The 16,671-nt window shown below is 38.8% G+C and overlaps 1 protein-coding gene across 2 annotated transcripts in view; it reads left to right on the forward strand.

The window, feature by feature from the left end:
• The window catches only part of UNC5D (unc-5 netrin receptor D), a 214,927-nt gene continuing 198,256 nt past the window's right edge, over nucleotides 1-16,671 (forward strand). For both annotated transcript variants that reach the window (XM_080370205.1, XM_080370206.1), the window contains exon 1: nucleotides 1-16,671. This exon is cut by the window's right edge and continues 18,814 nt beyond it. The gene's annotated coding sequence lies outside the window, so the exon portion shown is untranslated.

Below are 16,671 nucleotides of genomic sequence, written 5' to 3' on the forward strand. Positions count from 1 at the left end.
CAACACCACTGAATGTTGTTTATAACGAATTACTTTAGCTCAGGTCTGGAGCCAAGATTTGTTGTCTTCAGATGCTCGTTAAATCTTGGCCGTGGTGTTGTAATTTGTGATACTTCCTAAGACGTATATTTTATGGATTTTCATTCAGCCTAAGAGTTTCTTTGCTCAACGAAATTACTGCAAACTCAGAACCAAAGTGTGGTTTTAACCTCAAAAGAGCTTACAGTAAGTATAAGCCAGCTGACAACAGTTGGATACAGACATGAGATAAGAGGAAAACTGGATGATGCTCTAAGAATGGAACTGATTAACTGTTTTCAAGAGTCCTGGAGGAAAAGTATTCTTTTGAAATGAAATAGGAACTTCCTGAATGAGGAATGGAGATAAGGTGAAATGCCCAAGTTCACACCACAGATCTGTGACAGGTTCAGGACACGAAGGCAGCTCTTAATTTCCCAGTTCCATCAACAATGGAAGATGCTTCTTCTGAGGAGTGTACCCAAATGTAAAGAACTGGAAGAAGCCCTTTGCTGTTGATTGCACCCCAAGGATTTATCAATGTAATAGTCCTTATAGAGATTACAGTACTGTGGCCTCTCCTGTATTTTGCCTCCAATTACAGGAGTTATCTAGAGCTCACGACTTCGTGCAAAGCTGTCTGTGACTATGTGCTTTGCTTGTTTGCATGTATATGCCTCATGCTGATGGCACCGAATCCATTACTGTAAAGTGGATAAGAGCACCTTGAATGTGAAAGAGGCTGTTTAAATCCAACTTACATTTAACTTACATTCTTTCTAGCAGCAAACACTCTCAAAAGGATGGGTATTTTATAAATATATAAATGAATTATACTGAATGTACCTAGGGATAAGAGACTGTAGACATTAATCTTTAAGGGAGTTGGAAAAAAAAAAATAACTCTGTGAAATCTCTCCCTGTATTAATTTCTAAGATAGTCAGCCAGCCAGAGATTCCTTTTTGAGCTTTCAGCATTTCTCAAAATACTTCTTGTAAAGGAAAAGGGATAGGGCTGGAAAATCTTAACTATATGGACCAGGACAAGATGTTTTCCACTCGTAGTTTGCTCTCTAAAGATGGTGTGAAACAGCTGATGACCAGGTAGGCTGCAGAGCTGGTGTTTGCTGACTGGATTAAATCATACTGTATGTGAGGCAGTGCAGTCCACTGGTCATAGACAGCAAGCAAAGTCAAATAATCTGAGGGGGTTTTTTTACAGCTTTACCATAAATGTCAAGTGTTGGTGAACACACTGAGAACACTTCAGTGTAGCTCTGCTTGACCTCTTCCTCTCTCATTTCTCCTTTCCAGACCCACAAAGGGATTGAAACCTGGCACCTTGATCTCATGGTCTCAGCATCCTACTGTGCTGTAGTTTCCCTCTTTTGTCTGAAAGAAATAATTCAATCTCTGCGTGAGAATTTTGAGTGATAATAGCACTTCTCTCTCTCAGCATGTGAACATAAATACATTAAAGACTCTAGGTATGCAGATTACTATGGTAATGAGGCCATGTAAATACCTTGGATAGAAACTGATACAGTCATAAAACAGTTTAAAACCTTTTACAGATTAAAAAGTAATAGAGTTAAGCATAGTTATTTCACTAAACACAAGTCAATCGTTTATTGTCAGTCCTTTTGTACCCCATCTCTTACATTTTCCTTTGAAATTCGAAGCTTCAACTGCCCACACACATGAACATCTTTATAAACAACCCAGTGCCCTATAATCAGGTGCAGGAGTCCTCTAAAGAAATGTAGCGTGTTACTTTAACCACTTACTCTAATAAGCCCACACAGGGCCTAGGTTACCAGTATTTTTTACGGAAAGGAAATTGTGAAGAGAAAAGCCCGTAATGATATTTGCTCCTTGCTTGTGCATTTTTATTGAGCTACAGGCACAATCATGCCTAATTAAGCCCCTTTGTTATTTTTCATCATTTTTGCTCTAGTCCTGTAGGTACACATACTAGTGGTTTAATTCTTAAAGAGGATCAATGGGTGGGATTTATGATTTAGCTGAATGGAAACTTTATTGAATGATAAATATGTAATACTTTTAATAATCGATATGTGATGGGAAACTGTTTAAAAGCACAAGACTTTCCAGGTCAGCTACAAACAGTTGAATTTACTAGCTTTTAAAATGTCTGGTAGCAAATCTGCAAAAAAAAAGGGGCTCATTATGTGACTGAACATCTAAGATCTGTCAGTCTAAAACATTTTTACATTACATTTATGTTCAAATTTAATTCTAGCTAAAATGTGTAACTCAGCCTTCTGTGTCTTTGAAAATAGTACGGCCCATGTCTTAGTCCTAATTATCTAAGATGGTGTCTGACTATATTGAGGGAAATTTATGTGAGATCTCTATTTCCCACTTAAAATTCCACAACTGCAGTTACAGTTGAGTGGAGTTATTCTCACAGAGGAGAATTGCTTCAATTCATCCAAATATGGATCGCTTTTGCTCTCCTTTAAAGGAAGAGGAAAAATAACTCAATTAAAGTGACATTGTATTAATGGTGGATTATGTCAGCTAATAAATAGTCAATGCTTTCCATGCTAGGTTTAGGTTTCTTCCTTCTATTTAAATAGCAGCACAATTTCACACTTGTGTGTGTTAAATCTTCTCTAGTAGACACCGTGAGCAATGAATTAAGTGTGAAAATCAGAATAACATTCTGGAAAGAAAAGGAACTTGTCAAACTCCTTTCTGACAAGTGCCTGGATGAGGATCATGACACTTCGCATGTAGAAGTTGTACCGGACGGCAAACTGCATGGGCCATCAAGGACCAAAATGGAATTGAACTTGTAATTTCTTGCAAAACACTCTTCCTTCCAGTACAATAAGTATTCTTTTTTTCTTCATTACTAACATCTTTGTTATTTAATAACCTGTGTGAAGAAGAACATTTCCTTTTAGCTCTATCACTCTAACAGGTATTTAGTGTTTCATTCTATCATCAAAAATCCAGGCTTTACAACTATATAATTCCAAAATGTTTTACAAGTGGCCCTGATCCAGCAAAGACCTATCCATCTGTTTACTTGAATAACAATAAGCATTTATATTCCAATAGTGCCCTTTATCTTGCCTGGTCTTTACACAGAACCATCTGCTTCAAATTGACTGTCTTTCAGATTGAGCGCGCCAAGAGCGCTGACCTTGTAATCTCATCTATGCCTTTGACCTTGCAGAGCTTCCCTGAATGAAGGATTAGGGTCTGCCACACGCAAGGCGGCTTATGAGAGCTGTGTTTAACATTGCAAGTTTGTAATTGGAGTCAATGAAGTTTTCCTGAATATGACTTGAATTTCTGATTTACTTTGCAGTAAGACAAAGCCAGAGATGGAATGCAAGTTCACCTGTTCCATGTGTCGTCTTGTCTGAAAGTCACTTCTTGGTCAACTAAAAGTAAAGTAAGGTAAATCTCTGGCAGTTAGGCTGGACTGTTTATTCTACCCGCTGATTTTTATCTCTTTTCCAAAAGAATAAATGCATTATATAAGGCTTAGCAAAGCACGTAAAGGTATCACTACACAAGGGAGTACTTCTAACAAGCAGGATTTCAAGCAAGCAAGAACATTGTCCACTGAGGCATGTGTTTGATGGTAAATGAGTTGTATTTGTGAATTGCCTCCTATTTACTGTAAGGCTTTCACCAGAGATCTTTCTTGAGCTAAATTACGTTATCACAATAAAGTTGAAAGGACTATGATTTCTTCAGCCAAACCTACTTAATCATCAAGCACCCCAGTTGCTTTGAAGTGTTGCTGCAGCCCTAACTAATAGAAGATACTCTCAGACTTACCAACATGTGGCCTTGCCTTTCACAGAGACCTTACTGATAAAGTGAGAAGCATGCAGAGAGCACATGTGGAATATGAATGCATTAAGTCTGCTTGGTCTTTCCAATTTGAGACTGACTGTTCTGTGCCTTGATGCCCCTCTGCTCTAGCAGCATGAAGTACTAGCTTGCTTTAGAGGATTTTAAATTATTTTCTTCTCCCCTATATCCCTATCTTCCCTTCCTTTTCTTAACCCTATATTCTTGTCCATTTGCTGGAGAGAGAAATAGAGAAATTTTTGCTGTTTCTTATATACACCCAGTGACTGCAGTTCTCAGAAGAGCCATTCACTTTTCAACAATGAACTCTGATTTCTTCTTTGATATTGGAAGCTACAAGAGTAAGAGATATAAACTCCTCCAAACTATTCTATCTTGAGGTCAAAATGTGCAATCAGCCTAATTTTTAGATGATCACCGCTTATAAGGACCATAAACCTCATGTTCTGGTCCTGTTTTGAGCAGGCGATTGAACAAGGTGACCTCCAGAGGTCCCTCCAAAGTAAATTATTGGAAGAATCTACGATTCCGGTCTATTGGATGATGCTTTTAACTGTACAGGTCCCTTGACTCTGCAGCTGTGAGATGTGGAAACTAGGGGTGAATATTTAACTGCAATCTCTTGTATTGACCCGGTTGCAGTCATGCTTTAAATTAACAACCAATTCTCTTAATTGTGTTTTTGGCATATTTTCTGTGATAAATTATTCTCATACTTTATAGCTCCTTAACTTTTTTTTGTAGCACCGTTTGCAAACCCATAGGAAGGGATGCCTGAAAAAACAGACAATAGAAGAGATATTACAAACTGCAATTGCATGTAATTGCTGCTTTGTAAGTATTCATGGGGGAAAGAAAAGACTTCCTTATTCTTTCAAATTTGACATTCAGTGCGTAAATGTTTGTAAATCTGTCCTTTTCTTTTCTAATTTTTTTTCTGTTTGTTTGCCCTAATCATGCACGGAGAATGTTTGCAGGCTGTTAGGCATACCATAACCAGGATATGCAACAGTCAGGAACTGCTCAGAATCACTCCCATGATAACACTGTGTCTTTCTGACTTGTGGTGAACCTTGGGGGAAACAGAATATTTCATTCTGTTGGGCAGTTGATTACTTTCATGCTTTTTAAAACTCAGTCTTTGTTTTTGCAGTTTTCTGCTCTTCAGAACTTCATAGACCGAAGTTGCCTCAGTTTTACCCTTAGAAACCCTGAGGAACATGATGTGGTTAGTTGTTACTATCCAAAATTTGACAAGAGTTCTTGTCTTCCTTACATATTGGGGGTTTCAGGATAGAAACAATAATCTGTTAGGTTCTGAGTCCTTTCCCACAGATAAAAGAGAATGCCTGAAAGCAAACGGAGTGTATCTGAAAGTGTTTTGCATTTTACATTGTGACATCCTGTGTCATCCCTTACAGCAATTAATGTGTTAAATGTTACCTCTTCAGGACAGTGGCACAGTTATTTTTCAGAGGTGCAGAAGGCACGCAGAACGGTAAATCTATTCTAAATACTTCGTGCTGCTATTTCGAGTGATCTAGTGTGGCAGAGGCCTGTCAAAACAATTTACACAAGTAACAGGTGATATAAGTAAAGAAAGAATTACCGGCAAAAGGTAGCAAATAATCTCCTTTTCTCATAATCTGAAGATGTTAGAAAGCTTTCTAACGCCTTTGCCCTTTGTCTGTTCCTAGCATGTTTCTCAGACTTCCTCTGGAATGTATTATGCTCCTCATAATTAGTTGCCTGTCTTCTGCTGGGAAAACAGAAAGCTGAAGAAGGAGGGGGGAGACCTTGAGATGATGTCTAAGCAATAAGTTCCCAGTGTTTTATTGAGAATCCCACATTTCTGTTAAGTAATTTCCCCAAGCAACTGGGATTTACTCAGTGTTCCTTGTTATAATTAAATGATAAATCTCAGCATGGACAGCATCCAATATAGAGTAAGTCAGTTCTGCTGAAGTGGAGTAGAACCCAAGATACATTTAACTAGGAAAACAACCCAGCTTGGGAAGGCTCTGTTCCCCTGTCAGAGGCCAGACAAAAGGCAGACATCACTGCTTAGTAACTCGAGAGCTCTTTGGCAAGTAAAGAGTATCAGCCATATTCTGCAATATGCGATTTTCTATAAAACATATTTATAAAAGGGCCTAATATTTCATCATCAATGTGAGTTGTTCTTACAGGGCTCTCTAGTGCTGCTACTTGCAAGAAGAATCCCTGGTAAAAGAGTATGTTGATGAGTGAAGATACAATACAACGTACTTATTTATTGCTTTATACATTTCCATAAACCATTAAACCCCTATTTTAGATATGTCAGTCAGTTGGCCTTTATAAAACATTGTCATTAAATGTTTACATGACGGGGCCCAAGCCAGCACTGCAGTTCAGTAGCAGGTGTCGCCCGCTCTTCTGCGCATCAACAGGTTCAGCTGAACTCGGGCGTCTTTCCAGTTCTCTCTCTGGTTTTAGTCTTTGGATCTGTGTTAATCTAGACTGAAGCTGACCTAATGAAGAGTGATCTCTTACTGACTTTACAGGGGAGACTCCTGACTAGAACGTCCTTATTATGGACAATGTCTCTTTAATCATTAGTGAAAGCTGCCTAGTTCATTAAGCATTCAAAGCAATCAGGAGGTTAAATCATACAGAACAAACACCAGTAGCTAATGTATATGCAATATAATACAGCAGAGGAAGTATCTCTTGTGGGCAGAGAGTGGCAGGACTAGTAATTTTGTGAATTGTATCATTAATAAAATATATTTTATTCTATTTGATGCTGACTTTGGAAGGTTCCTGTATGATTATTACATTTTTAAGCATCAGATTTTTTTTTTTCTAAAGGCTTTACTGGAGGCTAAATTGAGATCTAATACAAAATTCAAAGAGGTTCTGCTGAAATACCATTAAAATTTTAACTTTATGTTCTTTCAGGGGTTTAAAAGTTATAGAGGCAAAGCTGTACAAGCCAAAAGGAATTTAACTGTAAGATTCCTCTGTTCTGTAATAGGTAGAATGTCCAACTGATGTAGATTCTTTGTTGGGTTATGTATTCTGAATATTTGGGGTTTTTTCTTAGTAAATGGATGTGTTCACTAAGGGATTTTAAGCACTTGATCTTTTCAAGTGTTTTTCACTATGAAATTTCAAGCCTTTCTGTCCTGCTAAATTAAAATTAGACAGAGATTTCTAAATTGGTGATATGATGATATTGCTCTTCAGAGCTTGTCTGTGCAGTTATGGCACATCTGAAAGAAGCCGGGAAGGTGATAAACCTTTATTGCTTTTAGCCAGGACCCGTTGCTTTGATGTTGACTGTCAAGTTCCAGTAGTTGCATAGTGGTCTCTGACCGCAGTCTGTGTACGGATGGCATGACCCAGGATGCTGCTCAGTGCTGGTCTGACTCCTACCCAGCAGTATATACCAGGTATATACCAACCCGCCTCTGCCCCTTGTCTTGGTGGGAAGGGATTCTTGGTGGTGGGACTGTAACAGAGCTGAGGCACAGGCACCTCTGACCATGTCCCCATCGCAATATCTGTTTGCCAGTAAATGTCTCGTTTGACAGAGCTAATAGGTAAGAAGCTGAAATATTCAGAGCATCCCCAAAAGACACAATTTTCCTGCTTTCTATGAAGAAAATTAACTTTTGGAAAATGTAACTGTTCGTGATATGTGAGGAACAAGTCCTTGGCCCATCACCGACTCTATATGATATGCACGTGTCTTCATGGGTTTATTGCATGTTACCTCCTGTGATGGTTTTAATTTACAATCCAGAGTTATAAAACCCTGGGAAAAATGTCTTTTGCAGTCTGTTAAGCATTAGCATTCTCATATAATATTTTTAATATGCCACAGACACTCATGACAATTAAAATGCCTGCTGATGTCAGAAGTATCTCCTATGGCAATTCTGCTTTATACTATCCAGGAAAAAAACCCCAAGTTCTCATGCTTCTCTGAAATTATTCCACACTGGTTTTAATTTTGATGATAGCTGCTGAAAAATTTATGAATAAGCTTGTCTGCTATCAGAAACCACATCATGGAACTTTACCGTATTGACACCCCATCATGATAGGGAAATATGTATCATCTCATTTAGTTTTGGAGAATGTGTCTGCAGGAAGTCAGGCATAGTTAATGACTCCAAATAGGCAGCTCTAAAAAACATAGACTGTATTAATCTCTGCTGTGAACCCAGAGCAAGTAGCAGTGCTACAAATCCCCCGTCTTCTCTCTCCATCCAAAATTCCTTATTTACCCTGCCAACATATCTCAGGTTTGAGCAGAGGGGAACGCTACTGGGGATGAGCACACAGTTGTTACCTCTATGACTGCAGAGTCATCGGGAGATCAGACCTTTCCAGCCACTGGAAATGAGGATTATATTGCTCTCTGGCAGAGAGCATGAGCGTGGGACACCCCAGCCCCCTGTGGAAATGGTGCTCTCTAGGAGCAGCCCATGTGCTGCTCTGTGCCATAGGTGCGCCTCACATTAGGGGGGATGAATCCTTCCAGTGTGAGCTTTTTAATGTAGACACCTCAAACAGCAGCCTGGTTATGAACATGTGTTTTGCTGTGGTGCCAGAGTGTTGGTGGTGGTAGAGTAACCGGGCAAAAAATTTGTTTTCACTATACTATTTATAAATGGGAAGCAAATGTACCAAAATAAAAGGCAGTGGAAAGTAACATAGCACTTTTATAGCCAACTGCCTCTGACAAACAAATTGGCCAGCAGCACTTCATTACGCAGATCACCTTGCCCAGCACACACTGCTGTAAGATTAAGTTTTGCCAGAAGTCATTGCAGTTTACTAATGAAAGATGCTTGGATAGTTTGTGTGAAGTCTCTTTGGTTTTATTTTTCTTTATTTAATTTGAAGATGTCAAACAAAAACCACTTTATAACTCCCTTGATCATGCTGTGTTGTTTTATGTGGAATATTTATTCATGCCTGTTTTAGTGAACAGGGTGGGAGTCAGCACGTACAAGAACTCACAGATAAAGTAAGTGCAGTGGGAAGTGCAGGCATCAGTTGAAGGGTCAGCTGGGATGGATGTGGAGGGCAGTGCTTGGACTTTATTTCTTTTGTTTTGCTTTCTTCACTGTATTTACACCCTTAGGGAGGTTTTTGTGTGTGTGTGTGTCAGAGGAATGGAATAGGAAACTGATTTGTTCCTTTGAGAACACTGGTTAGGAAAAAAACCCTTTCTCTTCTAATGTTCCTAACCGATACTACCTTTAGTAATTGTCAATGTGCTGGCTGTATGATTCATTCCTGTGTAACTATTAATTTAGGGACCTAAAACTGGACTTGGAAATATTACATCGCTGAGTTCCAAAGTGAAATTCTGATTTCTTTTCCTTAGACATTGCCCAAGCCTAGAGGTGAGCTGAGCCTTCCCAGCCATCAGCCCTGAGCTTCTGTGTTGGATTTATGGTGCCATTTGTAAGCATTTTCCCATGTGTGCAGCATCCTTCCTGCACTGGAAGGATTCTGCCCAGGGGACCTGAGCAACACTCGATTATTTTAAAGTAGCACCATGGAAGGGTTAAAATACCATGAACAGGGGGGTAGGCTGGATAAATCTCCTGCTGTGTCATATCCATGCTAAAAAAAACAGGCGGCAGGAGGAATAGAGGCAAGGCAAGAAAGAAAATGAAAAAACCTTCAGGTTTCTACTTTCCTCCGAACCCCAGACTTTACAGCTTGCAGTTCCCTTTCACTATCTGTGCATTCAAGAGTAAAATTGCACCCTAGACAGGATGCTGTGATCTGCTACCTGAGCAACAGTGCTGGGTTATTAACAGGAGTTTCTTGGTACCCAGCTTGCTGCTTGTTCCCCTAGATCAGGGTGCCTTAGGTATGCACGTGAAAGGTCGGGTAATGCATATTGCTCGACTGGGCTGGCCCTTGGAAAAAGTTTTTGATCAGAGGCACAGAACAGAAATACTTTAAAAAGCATGACGCCTAACTTTTTAAAGCCTTTAAAAGCTTGCTTACTTCTCATAAACACAAATTAAAGAGATGGAAAGAGACCGAAGGAAACAGATAAAGCAGGATGTATTGTAAGAAGACGAAGGAAAAAAATGAGTGTGTAACTGGGGTATGATCCAGCTTCTAAGGAGATCTGGGCTCGAGGAATTTGGATGATGTAGTAAGGATTATCTTTTGCTGCTGGCTTTCTGCAGCAGCATTACAGTAATCATAGGGAGAATTATGACTTCAGTTCCTATGAGTGCACCCATACATATGTTATGAACAAGAAACAAGTAAATATGCATGTATATGTGTATATATACACATTAAAAATACTGCAAAATCCATTACTTCTTTCTGACTCCGTTTTATAACACAAACTGAATTTTCTTATGCTTATTCTTTATAAATTTTGTCCTACTTGCTCACACAACTGTTTCTTAAAAATCTGCATGCTTTTGTTTTGACAGGGTTTAACATTCCCCAAAGGGTTATATGCGTTCATGTGTAAAAGCAAAAAAAACCAGTTCCTTGCTGTAGCAAGAATGACCCAAAATGCACATCTTCACTCCAAAGCATAGTTCTTGATCCCCTGAGTGGCTAACCATGTCAACAAGCTGTTATTATCAAAGTTTAATTGAATTATTTCTACAAGGTAATGTGCTAGTGTATACGGTTATTTTTAATTCTTTTGTTTTCGTTTCAATGGAATGGAACAGATAGAAATCAAATCTTTTGGAGAGAAAGGGAATGAAAAGGGAGGGCATTAGAACATGTAGAGAGTGAGCTGGTCTTGCTCCTTTGGTTTTATGCCTCTCTCATTATCACTTCATGTAGCATCACATCTGTGTTCAATAGAAAATTAGAATCTTTCTTGCACAAAATGCTCTGGTGCAAAAAGCAGTATTAGATGAGCAAAGTACTGACACATCAAGTTTTAAGATTTTGCTACACGTATGTTACATTATACATTTAACATATACAGACATACTAAAACCTGAAATTCCTGATAGCTAAATCTCTAGGCCAGTTATTTCCTGTCCTGCTCCTTAATGACATTCAACTGTTTCACTTTGTCTTATCCTTCAACTCAAGCTAAATAGATTCTTGAATTCTGAAGGTTTAGTTTATTAGGGAATTGTGATTTTGATACCTTGGCAATACTTGGGTTTCAGCAATTCATCTCTTTTTCATACAACAAAACATGTAGTCTGATGGTAGGTGAGGAATTAACACCCATACTCACTCACATCATTATAATCTCATGATTGTGCTTTATTAAAATAAGATGCTGAGCAATTAAAGACAGCCTACTCACTAGTTACTGAATGCTTAAAGGAAGGATTCAGTTTGCATTTCTAAAGACTTACAGTTAGAAATGGCTACCTACTACTACTTTTCCTTTGAGAGTCAGTAGAAAAGTATGGCTTAAGAGAATAGTAAAAAAAAATCATTCACATGCCTTCCATGTACAGTACCAGTAACAGATGAATTTGCAGGTGGCACGTACCACTTATGCTGGAATGATCACTTGGATTTAGTTGTTTGTGTTTGTGCTTAAAAAGATAAACTGTCTGTATTGGTTCTTAACAGCAAATGCACCAATGTTTATCCAGGAAAAATGTGAACTGTAATGAACTCAAGATGTGATCTGACTTAATCTCAAATTTTATACTGAAATAACTGAGATCCTGTCCACCCAATCCCTTGCATCTGTGACTGTCAATTGGAAAGAAAATTGGTACTAATTCTGCCTGAAATGCGAAGCTTCAGAAAGTTGCATTGATGAGTGTCACAGGAGTTACTCCTGACTTGCATTAACCTAACTGATGACAGCTTTCCATTGTCTGAATTTGTTGTTATTTTTGTTTGTTAGTTTCACACTGAAATAAGGAGCGTTTAGTTCCACAGAAGTCAGTGGAGCCTCCTCTGATTTATACCGACACCGGTACTGTGCTCACCACATGGCTGTGTTTAACCCTGCTTAGTATTTGTGCTCTCTTAACTTACCAGAATAACTACTGTTAGTGAAGGGCTTACTGATTCATTTAAAAGTCTTAAATGAAACACATGGTGCTTGCTGGGAGTGTGAATGAGCAGGGCACGCTTTATCTCCTGTGTTGTGAGAGTGCCAGAACGCTAGGCTATTTTGGGATGAGGTAACAGAAAGAATTAATGTGGTCTCTGACAGAAGTCGGGCCAGGGTTTTCATATTATTTATTCTGCGGATGAGGGTAAGGGTCTCTGTTTTGTCTTTAAAACTATCACACTTTTTTCAGCGATTTGGATTAAGAGATGCCTTAGCAGTCACAAGATGGATTTCATGAAAATTGGATGTCATCGCCTTCACTAAATAGCCAACTGGTGCAGAGAGCCCAAGCAAGCTGGGTAATTTCCCTCCAGAGAGGGTTTCGTTTAAATTAGTGGATAAAATTGATACTTTTTCAGAACATCTGTTCCTGCTTCTAGACTCTTGATCATGGGGGTAATAATATCAAGTGCAACTATCCCGTTTTTTCTCACCCATGTTTTCTAAATCTTGGCTATTGATATTGTTTAGCGTTGTTAATCAGTCTCTCTGCTTTTCCTCTCCTTTTTACAGGCTTGCCTTTTTAGACATGATTAGACTTTGTTTATGCACATATTTTGTAAGCAGCTGTGTCACTCATTTGGGTAAGTTCAAGACTTCATGTTGTGGTGAGCTTCTAAATGTTCATTAAAATCTTAAATCAGGCAGACCAAAGGAAAAAAAAAATAGCATAAAATGCAATTAAAAGCCAGCTCGCATCTATGTCTAGGTAAACAGAAAGAATGAGAAGAACCAGATTAGAAGCCTCCAATGACTGACATGCAGCATTTCTTCTGAGTGGCTGCCAAAAAGTTCATTTATAAATATATTGAACAAAATGTGCACTTGGTAGCATCTGACTTCTAACCTTTGGTCACGGTGAAAATTGACCTTTTATTTCTACTCCTTGCCTTTTAATCACGGCAGTGCTCTGCATCTCGCTCTTAAATTCTTAGCTTCCCGAATAGCCTCCTCAGAGATATTTTGAGGAATTTTATATTTAAAATAATTCAAAAGCTAGATTTAAAAGCTTATTTTTTGACACTAAATTGCATCTGAGCTTTCTAAAAAATGGTGAGAGATTTCCCCTCTCATTCTACAGTGTTTAAGTTGACACCTAATGATGTCTAATTCTAGATAAGCAGAGGACAGGTAATACTTAAATTTGGTTGTGCTTCATCCCGTATCAGTGCCAGCTGGATTCACACATGGACATTGGTGCTTCAGCTTGGCATCCTTCTATGCAGGATCTGTAAACACCACAAAAGGTGATTAAAACAGAAAAGAGTTTTCTGAAGTATATAGCTAGGTGACAACTACACTTTAAGTGCCAAAATTGCTAAGAATTTGTTTTTCACAGGCAGGCTGCGCAGAGTTCTAATATTGATGCCACTTTAAAAAAATGGTTTAAACTTGTGTGTGTGTGCGCATGCACGTTTCTATTACCGCAGCCACATTTTATTTTGAAAAAAAGATTTGTTTCATTTTACTTGTGTTTTTGATAGCTGGCTTTTCAGCTAGCGAAGACATGAAAATGTTCTAAAAACGCACTGCTGTCATATCCCCATGTTCAACATGTCAGCGCTAGCACACCGACAGCCCTGCTGAGGGCTAGCATTTCTGGTGCTGTTGGTTGGGTTCTGAACAAACTGACGGAGTGATACAGACAAAGAAGGCGGCAGGCTGTCTGCATCAGGTTCCCAGTGCTGGAGCAGCTGCGGTCTGAGTTTGTGTTTGCAGCAGAAAAATTAGAGTGCTTGTAAATAAGTCTGCTGTAGGATTCTTGTGCATAAACACAGTAGATACACGCTGCTGCCAGCGTGTGTGTTCAGTCCCTCCAACTCACAGGAAGTTACTGGGAATCAGCAGCAAAGGGAACTCCCTAAAGGGTGTTCCCAAAGGGTGTTCTCAAAGGGTATTCCTTAGTTTTCCCATCTCAAGAACAAGACTTGGTGCAGTCAGGTAGAAACATAAACATTCTTTGATGCAGTAACTGTGGCCATGTGTTTCCCTTGGGAAATGATGGAGGGTTTTATTCATTAACTTTTTGAAATGTTACCACTGGTAAATTTAGGTTTGGGCTCCTTTATTTCTTTTTGGGTTTGGAATACATTTCTCCCACTCATTTATTACTGTTCTCAAAAGGTGAAATGAAATGGAAAGCAAGCCTTTTTTTCTAAGGAACATTGTCTGTTCCAGAGCCCTGGGTTTGTGGAATGTTTATTACCCAATCTTTTTAAAAATCTGAAGAAAATGCTCAATTCCTCGTTTTCTCATAACCTCTTTTCTTGCTTCAAACATGTTTATCAGAGGGATTTTTTCACAGGGTTACAATGAAATTATATGCATGGATATGCCTTTCTTATTAACTTTTTCTATATTCCAACTTTGCCAATAATCTTAGGTGTTTCATCAGGTTTTTTGTATTAAAATCATGCAAAAAAGCTTTAGTAGGGTCCCTCAACGCTACTCATTGCATGCACTTAGAGTTAAAATGTTTACCAAGTAGTTAAAATAGATAAGACAAAGGATGATGGGTATAGTCTCATGATCGTTCATTTTATAGGTAAAGGCACAGCGACAGCGATCAAGGGGCTCACCTGAGTTCATGCCTTGTCTGTGTGGTAGAGCTGGGGCCAGAGGAACATCTTTTACCCCTTTCTTCGCCTCAACATTAAAAACGTTAATAACAGTGATGGTAATATTGTGTGTGTCTATATAACTGTCTATAACTATGCACTGCACAAACAGAAAAAAGTTTGTACCTACTTCAAAAAGTAGTTTGTCCTTTGGCTTTTCTCTCTACTGCTCTGTAGCAATGGAGATCAGTTTGGATGCTTGAAGAAAGCCGTGTTGTATGAGGAGCTCCCTTCCTGGTTTAAGAAATTAAGAAATGAGAAATCAAAGGGAATTCTCATTAAGTTTAGCCATACTTCTGTTTATAGTAAACACATTACCTCAGCTGGTGATGCAGTGAGGGTGGTTAATTGCTTTTCTTATCAAGACAGATTCTGTATAGGTTCCTATTGTTGCGTTCTGTGTGCCTGAGTGTAAGCAAGTGAGTGTGAACTATCAGTGAGAACTGATAGTTCTGAAATGTCTTCATGAGAAGCAGCAAATATATCCTTAAAATTCCATTCAAGTATGCTTTCTGTCAATAACTCGTCTTGCAGTGACATGTTGGATATGCTTACTAAAATGATTCTGATATGTGATATTAAAGGCATTATATTTAAATAAGAGCACTTACAGTCACATAAAACCATGTTAAAAGGCCTATGAGCCTTCACATTTCTTGGCATAAATGACAAGCAAGTTTTCCTTGTTTTCTGGTTACTCCAAAGTAGCTCCCCAGGATGCTGCAAAATGTCTGGTCGACACCTTTCCTGGCAAAAGGAAATGGGATGAATTGTGTCCTGAGCTCAGTCCAAAGCAGCGGTTGCTCTGTTCCTCTGTGCAAAAACGGCTTGACGTTAGGTGTTGCCAAAAAAGTTGCCAAGGCAGTCCTCCTGAATTTGAGGACTGCTGACTGCAATGGGGAGAATTTATTGGCCATTTAACAGCTGTGTGTAGTGCACTCAAAGGATGAATAAACAGTAATGAATTGGAGCAGCTTATGCTTTATTTATTTATTTTTGATAGTGGAATTGGTAAGTAGTTTTGAATTATCTGCGCTGCTTCTGGTCCTTGCAGTGGGTAATTATCTCCTAGGCTTCCTATGGTTTGTACCGTACTCTGTCCATCTGCATTTCACCTGGGGAAATCCACTGTATGAGCTAAGCACAGCATTGCTGGCTTCGGTAGGGGGAAGGGATAAAGTCTTGGTATTTTCAGAGTAGAGCTGGCAGATTGTTGTTGTTGCCAAGCTGCTCGGTTTACTGCTGTCTTGTGCTAGTGACACGATGTTCCACGGTGGGGAAATGTCAGCTTCATGGATGAGCCATCCAATGTGGGGATCAGTTCTCTCAACAGGATGAGATCCTGGCTGAAACGAGTAACCGCCTGTGTGTGCATCTATCCTGGAGTCAGCCAGTTAGAGGGAGGAAATATTATCCTGCCCTTTTCTCTCTGTTAACTCTTTATTTCCATCATTTTAAATACAATTCTCAGTAGGTGTTCTTACTGATATACATGTAAATCCTTATCTTACTTAGCTTTCTAAACCAGGTGCACACATGCCAACTGCAGCAGCAAAAGCAGATGGTGTAACTTGCTGAGGTCCCCTGGTACTTTTTGGAAGAGGAGATATTATTCTGAATATCCTGGCTAATTATACTGTATGCAATTGCAATTTATCTGTCTGTGCTTTCCCTTTCTTTTGTTTGAGGAAGCTGTGTATTTTTAAAAAACTGCTTCAGAATTAAAGGTGACTTACTGTGTTTTTAGAGCTGAGCATACAGAATTCTCACCTTTTCATAGCCAGTGAAGTTGAATATGCAGAAATGCTTGATGCTTGGTTAGATATTACGCTTTTGTTGAAGATTGTGACAAAAAATGTGTGTTCAAGGCTAGTTGAAATGTAGAGGCATTTCTCTATTAAAAATTCAGTTTCAATATTAGTATTAAATAAAATTAAATATTACTTAGGAGCAGGCTAAGAGAAAATTAGAAAATTTACTTCCTTTGGCTGTTTATGTTTTGTCTACAATATAAATTTGGAAGCGAGGGCACAAGAAACAAAATATTACTGTAAGAAATCACTGGAACCAAAAATTAAAATGGACAGTTGA

This window comes from Falco punctatus, assembly GCF_963210335.1.
Source record: "Falco punctatus genome assembly, chromosome: 20".
NCBI classification, from domain to species: domain Eukaryota; kingdom Metazoa; phylum Chordata; class Aves; order Falconiformes; family Falconidae; genus Falco; species Falco punctatus.